Source organism: Colletes latitarsis, unplaced genomic scaffold (assembly GCF_051014445.1).
Source record: "Colletes latitarsis isolate SP2378_abdomen unplaced genomic scaffold, iyColLati1 scaffold0006, whole genome shotgun sequence".
In the NCBI taxonomy this organism is placed as follows: domain Eukaryota; kingdom Metazoa; phylum Arthropoda; class Insecta; order Hymenoptera; family Colletidae; genus Colletes; species Colletes latitarsis.
In genome coordinates, this window is record NW_027488366.1 from 13,392,887 (window position 1) to 13,403,096 (window position 10,210).

Sequence of the window (10,210 nt, forward strand, 5' to 3'; positions counted from 1 at the left end):
CACATTACTACGTGTTACAATCCAGAAATAGCCCAGGATCTAGCCATGAAGTATGAGAAATATGCGAAAGTATGAGCCTGACGAGGGCAAATCCCAGACCTAACCTAGAGCTAACATGAATTATTCTCTAATATATTGATCGAAACCAGGTTTAATTGACTATTTCAGTGTGGTCCCACATTACTACGTGAGCCAAACCAGAAAAAACCCAGGTTCCGTTCAACAAGTATGTGAAGAATGCGAAAGTATGAGCCTGGTGAGAGCAAATCCCAGACCTAACCTAGACCTAACATGCGTTATCCTCAAAAATATTGATCGAAACCAGGTTTAATCGACTGTTTCAGTGTGGTACCACACTACTACGTGACCCACTCCAGAAAAAACCCAGGATCTGTTCAACAAGTATGTGAAAAACGCGAAAGTATGAGCCTGATGAGGGAAAATCCCAGACCTATCCCAGACCTAACTTGCGTTATCCTCAAAAATATTGATCGAAACCAGGTTTAATCGACTGTTTCAGTGTGGTACCGCACTACTACGTGACCCAATCCAGAAAAAACCCAGGATCCGTTCAACAAGTATGAGAATTATGCGAAAGTATGAGTCTGATGAGTGAAAATCCCAGGCCTAACCTAGACCTAACATGCGTTATCCTCTAAGATGTTGATCCAAACCAGGTTTAATGGACTGTTTCAGTGTGGTACCACATTACTACGTGATCCAAACCAGAAAAAACCCAGGATCTGTTCAACAAGTATGTGAAAAACGCGAAAGTATGAGCCTGATGTGGGCAAATCCCAGACCTATCCCAGACCTAACTTGCGTTGTCCTCTAAGATATTGATGGAATCCAGGTTTAATTGACTGTTTCAGTGTTGTACTTCATTACTACGTGATGCAATCCAGAAAAAGGCCAGGATCTAGCCATCAAGTATGAGAAATATGCGAAAGTATGAGCCTGATGATGGCAAATCCAAGACCTAACCCAAACCTAACATGAGTTATCCTCTAAAATATTTATCAAGACCAGGTTTAATTGATTGTTTCAGTGTGGTCCCACATTATTACGTGATCCAAACCAGAAAAAACCCAGGATCCGTTCAACAAGTATGTGAAGAATGCGAAAGTATGAGTCTGATGAGTGAAAATCCCTGACCTAACCTAGACCTAACATGCGTTATCCTCTAAAATGTTGATCCAAACCAGGTTTAATGGACTGTTTCAGTGTGGTACCACACTACTACGTGATCCAAACCAGAAAAAACCCAGGATCTGTTCAACAAGTATGTGAAAAACGCGAAGGTATGAGCCTGATGTGGGCAAATCCCAGACCTATCCCAGACCTAACTTGCGTTGTCCTCTAAGATATTGATGGAAACCAGGTTTAATTGACTGTTTCAGTGTTGTACTTCATTACTACGTGATGCAATCCAGAAAAAGCCCAGGAGCTAGCCATCAAGTATGAGAAATATGCGAAAGAATGAGCCTGATGAGAGCAAATCCCAGACCTAACCTAGACCTAACATGCGTTATCCTCTAAAATGTTGATCCAAACCAGGTTTAATGGAGTGTTTCAGTGTGGTACCACACTACTACGTGATCCAAACCAGAAAAAACCCAGGATCCGTTCAACAAGTATGTGAAGAATGCGAAAGTATGAGTCTGATGAGTGAAAATCCCCGGCCTAACCTAGACCTAACATGCGTTATCCTCAAAAATATTGTTCGAAACCAGGTTTAATCGACTGTTTCAGTGTGGTACCACACTACTACGTGACCCAATCCAGAAAAAACCCAGGATCTGTTCAACAAGTATGTGAAAAACGCGAAAGTATGAGCCTGATGAGGGAAAATCCCAGACCTATCCCAGACCTAACTTGCGTTATCCTCAAAAATATTGATCGAAACCAGGTTTAATCGACTGTTTCAGTGTGGTACCACACTACTACGTGACCCAATCCAGAAAAAACCCAGGATCTGTTCAACAAGTATGTGAAAAACGCGAAAGTATGAGCCTGATGAGGGAAAATCCCAGACCTATCCCAGACCTAACTTGCGTTATCCTCAAAAATATTGATCGAAACCAGGTTTAATCGACTGTTTCAGTGTGGTACCACACTACTACGTGATCCAAACCAGAAAAAGCCCAGGATCAGTTCAACAAGTATGTGAAAAACGCGAAAGTATGAGCCTGATGAGGGCGAATCCCAGACCTATGCCAGACCTAACTTGCGTTATCCTCTAAAATATTGATCGAAACCAGGTTTAATCGACTGTTTCAGAGTGGTACCACACTACTACGTGTACCCAATCCAGAAAAAACCCAGGATCTGTTCAACAAGTATGTGAAAAACGCGAAAGTATGAGCCTGATGAGGGAAAATCCCAGACCTATCCCAGACCTAACTTGCGTTATCCTCTAAAATATTGATCGAAACCAGGTTTAATTGACTGTTCCTGTGTGGTACCACATTACTACGTGATACAATCCAGAAATAGCCCAGGATCTAGCCATGAAGTATGAGAAATATGCGAAAGTATGAGCCTGACGAGGGCAAATCCTAGACCTAACCCAGACCTAACATGCGTTATCCTCTAAAATATTTATCAAGACCAGGTTTAATTGATTGTTTCTGTGTGGTCCCACATTACTTCGAGATCCAAACCAGCAAAAACCCAGGATCCGTTCAACAAGTATGAGAAGAATGCGAAAGTATGAGTCTGATGAGTGAAAATCCCCGGCCTAACCTAGACCTAACATGCGTTATCCTCAAAAATATTGATCGAAACCAGGTTTAATCGACTGTTTCAGTGTGGTACCGCACTACTACGTGACCCAATCCAGAAAAAACCCAGGATCCGTTCAACAAGTATGAGAATTATGCGAAAGTATGAGTCTGATGAGTGAAAATCCCAGGCCTAACCTAGACCTAACATGCGTTATCCTCTAAAATGTTGATCCAAACCAGGTTTAATGGACTGTTTCAGTGTGGTACCACACTAGTACGTGATCCAAACCAGAAAAAACCCAGGATCTGTTCAACAAGTATGTGAAAAACGCGAAAGTATGAGCTTGATGTGGGCAAATCCCAGACCTATCCCAGACCTAACTTGCGTTGTCCTCTAAGATATTGATGGAATCCAGGTTTAATTGACTGTTTCAGTGTTGTACTTCATTACTACGTGATGCAATCCAGAAAAAGGCCAGGATCTAGCCATCAAGTATGAGAAATATGCGAAAGTATGAGCCTGATGATGGCAAATCCAAGACCTAACCTAGACCTAACATGCGTTATCCTCTAAAATGTTGATCCAAACCAGGTTTAATGGAGTGTTTCAGTGTGGTACCACACTACTACGTGATCCAAACCAGAAAAAACCCAGGATCCGTTCAACAAGTGTGTGAAGAATGCGAAAGTATGAGTCTGATGAGTGAAAATCCCCGGCCTAACCTAGACCTAACATGCGTTATCCTCAAAAATATTGTTCGAAACCAGGTTTAATCGACTGTTTCAGTGTGGTACCACACTACTACGTGACCCAATCCAGAAAAAACCCAGGATCTGTTCAACAAGTATGTGAAAAACGCGAAAGTATGACCCTGATGAGGGAAAATCCCAGACCTATCCCAGACCTAACTTGCGTTATCCTCAAAAATATTGATCGAAACCAGGTTTAATCGACTGTTTCAGTGTGGTACCACACTACTACGTGATCCAAACCAGAAAAAGCCCAGGATCAGTTCAACAAGTATGTGAAAAACGCGAAAGTATGAGCCTGATGAGGGCGAATCCCAGACCTATGCCAGATCTAACATGCGTTATCCTCTAAAATATTGATCGAAACCAGGTTTAATCGACTGTTTCAGAGTGGTACCACACTACTACGTGTACCCAATCCAGAAAAAACCCAGGATCTGTTCAACAAGTATGTGAAAAACGCGAAAGTATGAGCCTGATGAGGGAAAATCCCAGACCTATCCCAGACCTAACTTGCGTTATCCTCTAAAATATTGATCGAAACCAGGTTTAATTGACTGTTTCTGTGTGGTACCACATTACTACGTGATACAATCCAGAAATAGCGCAGGATCTAGCCATGAAGTATGAGAAATATGCGAAAGTATGAGCCTGACGAGGGCAAATCCTAGACCTAACCCAGACCTAACATGCGTTATCCTCTAAAATATTTATCAAGACCAGGTTTAATTGATTGTTTCTGTGTGGTCCCACATTACTTCGAGATCCAAACCAGCAAAAACCCAGGATCCGTTCAACAAGTATGAGAAGAATGCGAAAGTATGAGTCTGATGAGTGAAAATCCCCGGCCTAACCTAGACCTAACATGAATTATTCTCTAAAATATTGATCGAAACCAGGTTTAATTGACTGTTTCTGTGTGGTACCACATTACTACGTGATACAATCCAGAAATAGCCCAGGATCTAGCCATGAAGTATGAGAAATATGCGAAAGTATGAGCCTGACGAGGGCAAATCCCAGACCTAACCTAGAGCTAACATGAATTATTCTCTAATATATTGATCGAAACCAGGTTTAATTGACTGTTTCAGTGTGGTCCCACATTACTACGTGATCCAAACCAGAAAAAACCCAGGATCCGTTCAACAAGTATGTGAAGAATGCGAAAGTATGAGCCTGATGAGAGCAAATCCCAGACCTAACCTAGACCTAACATGAATTATTCTCTAAAATATTGATCGAAACCAGGTTTAATTGACTGTTTCAGTGTGGTACCACATTACTACGTGATCCAAACCAGAAAAAGCCCAGGATCAGTTCAACAAGTATGTGAAAAACGCGAAAGTATGAGCCTGATGATGGCAAATCCCAGACCTATGCCAGACCTAACTTGCGTTATCCTCTAAAATATTTATCAAGACCAGGTTTAATTGAATGTTTCAGTGTGGTACCACATTACTACGTGAACCAAACCAGAAAAAACCCTGTATCTGTTCAACAAGTATGTGAAGTGTGCGAAAGTATGAGTCTGATGAGGGCAAATCCCAGACCTATCCCAGACCTAACATGCGTTATCCTCTAAAATGTTGATCCAAACCAGGTTTAATGGACTGTTTCAGCATGGTACCACACTACTACGTGATCCAAACCAGAAAAAACCCAGGATCTGTTCAACAAGTATGTGAAAAACGCGAAGGTATGAGCCTGATGTGGGCAAATCCCAGACCTATCCCAGACCTAACTTGCGTTGTCCTCTAAGATATTGATGGAAACCAGGTTTAATTGACTGTTTCAGTGTTGTACTTCATTACTACGTGATGCAATCCAGAAAAAGCCCAGGATCTAGCCATCAAGTATGAGAAATATGCGAAAGAATGAGCCTGATGAGAGCAAATCCCAGACCTAACCTAGACCTAACATGAATTATTCTCTAATATATTGATCGAAACCAGGTTTAGTTGACCGTTTCAGTGTGGCCCCACATTACTGCGTGATCCAAACCAGAAAAAACCCAGGATCCGTTCAACAAGTGTGTGAAGAATGCGAAAGTATGAGTCTGATGAGTGAAAATCCCCGGCCTAACCTAGACCTAACATGCGTTATCCTCAAAAATATTGATCGAAACCAGGTTTAATCGACTGTTTCAGTGTGGTACCACACTACTACGTGACCCAATCCAGAAAAAACCCAGGATCTGTTCAACAAGTATGTGAAAAACGCGAAAGTATGAGCCTGATGAGGGAAAATCCCAGACCTATCCCAGACCTAACTTGCGTTATCCTCAAAAATATTGATCGAAACCAGGTTTAATCGACTGTTTCAGTGTGGTACCGCACTACTACGTGACCCAATCCAGAAAAAACCCAGGATCTGTTCAACAAGTATGTGAAAAACGCGAAAGTATGAGCCTGATGTGGGCAAATCCCAGACCTATCCCAGACCTAACTTGCGTTGTCCTCTAAGATATTGATGGAAACCAGGTTTAATTGACTGTTTCAGTGTTGTACTTCATTACTACGTGATGCAATCCAGAAAAAGCCCAGGATCTAGCCATCAAGTATGAGAAATATGCGAAAGAATGAGCCTGATGAGAGCAAATCCCAGACCTAACCTAGACCTAACATGAATTATTCTCTAATATATTGATCGAAACCAGGTTTAGTTGACCGTTTCAGTGTGGCCCCACATTACTGCGTGATCCAAACCAGAAAAAACCCAGGATCCGTTCAACAAGTGTGTGAAGAATGCGAAAGTATGAGTCTGATGAGTGAAAATCCCCGGCCTAACCTAGACCTAACATGCGTTATCCTCAAAAATATTGATCGAAACCAGGTTTAATCGACTGTTTCAGTGTGGTACCGCACTACTACGTGACCCAATCCAGAAAAAACCCAGGATCCGTTCAACAAGTATGAAAAGAATGCGAAAGTATGAGTCAGATGAGTGAAAATCCCAGGCCTAACCTAGAGCTAACATGAATTATTCTCTAAAATATTGATCAAAACTAGGTTTAATTGACTGTTTCAGTGTGGTACCACATTACTACGTGATCCAAACCAGAAAAAACCCAGGATCCGTTCAACAAGTATGAGAAGAATGCGAAAGTATGAGTCTGATGAGGGCAAATCCCAGACCTATCCCAGACCTAACATGCGTTATCCTCTAAAATATTTATCAAGACCAGGTTTAATTGATTGTTTCAGTGTGGTCCCACATTATTACGTGATCCAAACCAGAAAAAACCCAGGATCCGTTCAACAAGTATATGAAGAATGCGAAAGTATGAGTCTGATGAGTGAAAATCCCCGGCCTAACCTAGACCTAACATGCGTTATCCTCAAAAATATTGTTCGAAACCAGGTTTAATCGACTGTTTCAGTGTGGTACCACACTACTACGTGACCCAATCCAGAAAAAACCCAGGATCTGTTCAACAAGTATGTGAAAAACGCGAAAGTATGAGCCTGATGAGGGAAAATCCCAGACCTATCCCAGACCTAACTTGCGTTATCCTCAAAAATATTGATCGAAACCAGGTTTAATCGACTGTTTCAGTGTGGTACCACACTACTACGTGACCCAATCCAGAAAAAACCCAGGATCTGTTCAACAAGTATGTGAAAAACGCGAAAGTATGAGCCTGATGAGGGAAAATCCCAGACCTATCCCAGACCTAACTTGCGTTATCCTCAAAAATATTGATCGAAACCAGGTTTAATCGACTGTTTCAGTGTGGTACCACACTACTACGTGATCCAAACCAGAAAAAGCCCAGGATCAGTTCAACAAGTATGTGAAAAACGCGAAAGTATGAGCCTGATGAGGGCGAATCCCAGACCTATGCCAGACCTAACTTGCGTTATCCTCTAAAATATTGATCGAAACCAGGTTTAATCGACTGTTTCAGAGTGGTACCACACTACTACGTGTACCCAATCCAGAAAAAACCCAGGATCTGTTCAACAAGTATGTGAAAAACGCGATAGTATGAGCCTGATGAGGGAAAATCCCAGACCTCTCCCAGACCTAACTTGCGTTATCCTCTAAAATATTGATCGAAACCAGGTTTAATTGACTGTTTCTGTGTGGTACCACATTACTACGTGATACAATCCAGAAATAGCCCAGGATCTAGCCATGAAGTATGAGAAATGTGCGAAAGTATGAGCCTGACGAGGGCAAATCCTAGACCTAACCCAGACCTAACATGCGTTATCCTCTAAAATATTTATCAAGACCAGGTTTAATTGATTGTTTCTGTGTGGTCCCACATTACTTCGAGATCCAAACCAGCAAAAACCCAGGATCCGTTCAACAAGTATGAGAAGAATGCGAAAGTATGAGTCTGATGAGTGAAAATCCCCGGCCTAACCTAGACCTAACATGCGTTATCCTCAAAAATATTGATCGAAACCAGGTTTAATCGACTGTTTCAGTGTGGTACCGCACTACTACGTGACCCAATCCAGAAAAAACCCAGGATCCGTTCAACAAGTATGAGAATTATGCGAAAGTATGAGTCTGATGAGTGAAAATCCCAGGCCTAACCTAGACCTAACATGCGTTATCCTCTAAAATGTTGATCCAAACCAGGTTTAATGGACTGTTTCAGTGTGGTACCACACTAGTACGTGATCCAAACCAGAAAAAACCCAGGATCTGTTCAACAAGTATGTGAAAAACGCGAAAGTATGAGCCTGATGTGGGCAAATCCCAGACCTATCCCAGACCTAACTTGCGTTGTCCTCTAAGATATTGATGGAATCCAGGTTTAATTGACTGTTTCAGTGTTGTACTTCATTACTACGTGATGCAATCCAGAAAAAGGCCAGGATCTAGCCATCAAGTATGAGAAATATGCGAAAGTATGAGCCTGATGATGGCAAATCCAAGACCTAACCCAAACCTAACATGAGTTATCCTCTAAAATATTTATCAAGACCAGGTTTAATTGAATGTTTCAGTGTGGTACCACATTACTACGTGAACCAAACCAGAAAAAACCCTGTATCTGTTCAACAAGTATGTGAAGTGTGCGAAAGTATGAGTCTGATGAGGGCAAATCCCAGACCTATCCCAGACCTAACATGCGTTATCCTCTAAAATATTTATCAAGACCAGGTTTAATTGATTGTTTCAGTGTGGTCCCACATTATTACGTGATCCAAACCAGAAAAAACCCAGGATCCGTTCAACAACTATGTGAAGAATGCGAAAGTATGAGTCTGATGAGTGAAAATCCCTGACCTAACCTAGACCTAACATGCGTTATCCTCTAAAATGTTGATCCAAACCAGGTTTAATGGACTGTTTCAGTGTGGTACCACACTACTACGTGATCCAAACCAGAAAAAACCCAGGATCTGTTCAACAAGTATGTGAAAAACGCGAAGGTATGAGCCTGATGTGGGCAAATCCCAGACCTATCCCAGACCTAACTTGCGTTGTCCTCTAAGATATTGATGGAAACCAGGTTTAATTGACTGTTTCAGTGTTGTCCTTCATTACTACGTGATGCAATCCAGAAAAAGCCCAGGAGCTAGCCATCAAGTATGAGAAATATGCGAAAGAATGAGCCTGATGAGAGCAAATCCCAGACCTAACCTAGACCTAACATGCGTTATCCTCTAAAATGTTGATCCAAACCAGGTTTAATGGAGTGTTTCAGTGTGGTACCACACTACTACGTGATCCAAACCAGAAAAAACCCAGGATCCGTTCAACAAGTGTGTGAAGAATGCGAAAGTATGAGTCTGATGAGTGAAAATCCCCGGCCTAACCTAGACCTAACATGCGTTATCCTCAAAAATATTGTTCGAAACCAGGTTTAATCGACTGTTTCAGTGTGGTACCACACTACTACGTGACCCAATCCAGAAAAAACCCAGGATCTGTTCAACAAGTATGTGAAAAACGCGAAAGTATGAGCCTGATGAGGGAAAATCCCAGACCTATCCCAGACCTAACTTGCGTTATCCTCAAAAATATTGATCGAAACCAGGTTTAATCGACTGTTTCAGTGTGGTACCACACTACTACGTGATCCAAACCAGAAAAAGCCCAGGATCAGTTCAACAAGTATGTGAAAAACGCGAAAGTATGAGCCTGATGAGGGCGAATCCCAGACCTATGCCAGACCTAACTTGCGTTATCCTCTAAAATATTGATCGAAACCAGGTTTAATCGACTGTTTCAGAGTGGTACCACACTACTACGTGTACCCAATCCAGAAAAAACCCAGGATCTGTTCAACAAGTATGTGAAAAATGCGAAAGTATGAGCCTGATGAGGGAAAATCCCAGACCTATCCCAGACCTAACTTGCGTTATCCTCTAAAATATTGATCGAAACCAGGTTTAATTGACTGTTTCTGTGTGGTACCACATTACTACGTGATACAATCCAGAAATAGCCCAGGATCTAGCCATGAAGTATGAGAAATATGCGAAAGTATGAGCCTGACGAGGGCAAATCCTAGACCTAACCCAGACCTAACATGCGTTATCCTCTAAAATATTTATCAAGACCAGGTTTAATTGATTGTTTCTGTGTGGTCCCACATTACTTCGAGATCCAAACCAGCAAAAACCCAGGATCCGTTCAACAAGTATGAGAAGAATGCGAAAGTATGAGTCTGATGAGTGAAAATCCCCGGCCTAACCTAGACCTAACATGCGTTATCCTCATGAATATTGATCGAAACCAGGTTTAATCGACTGCTTCAGAGTGGT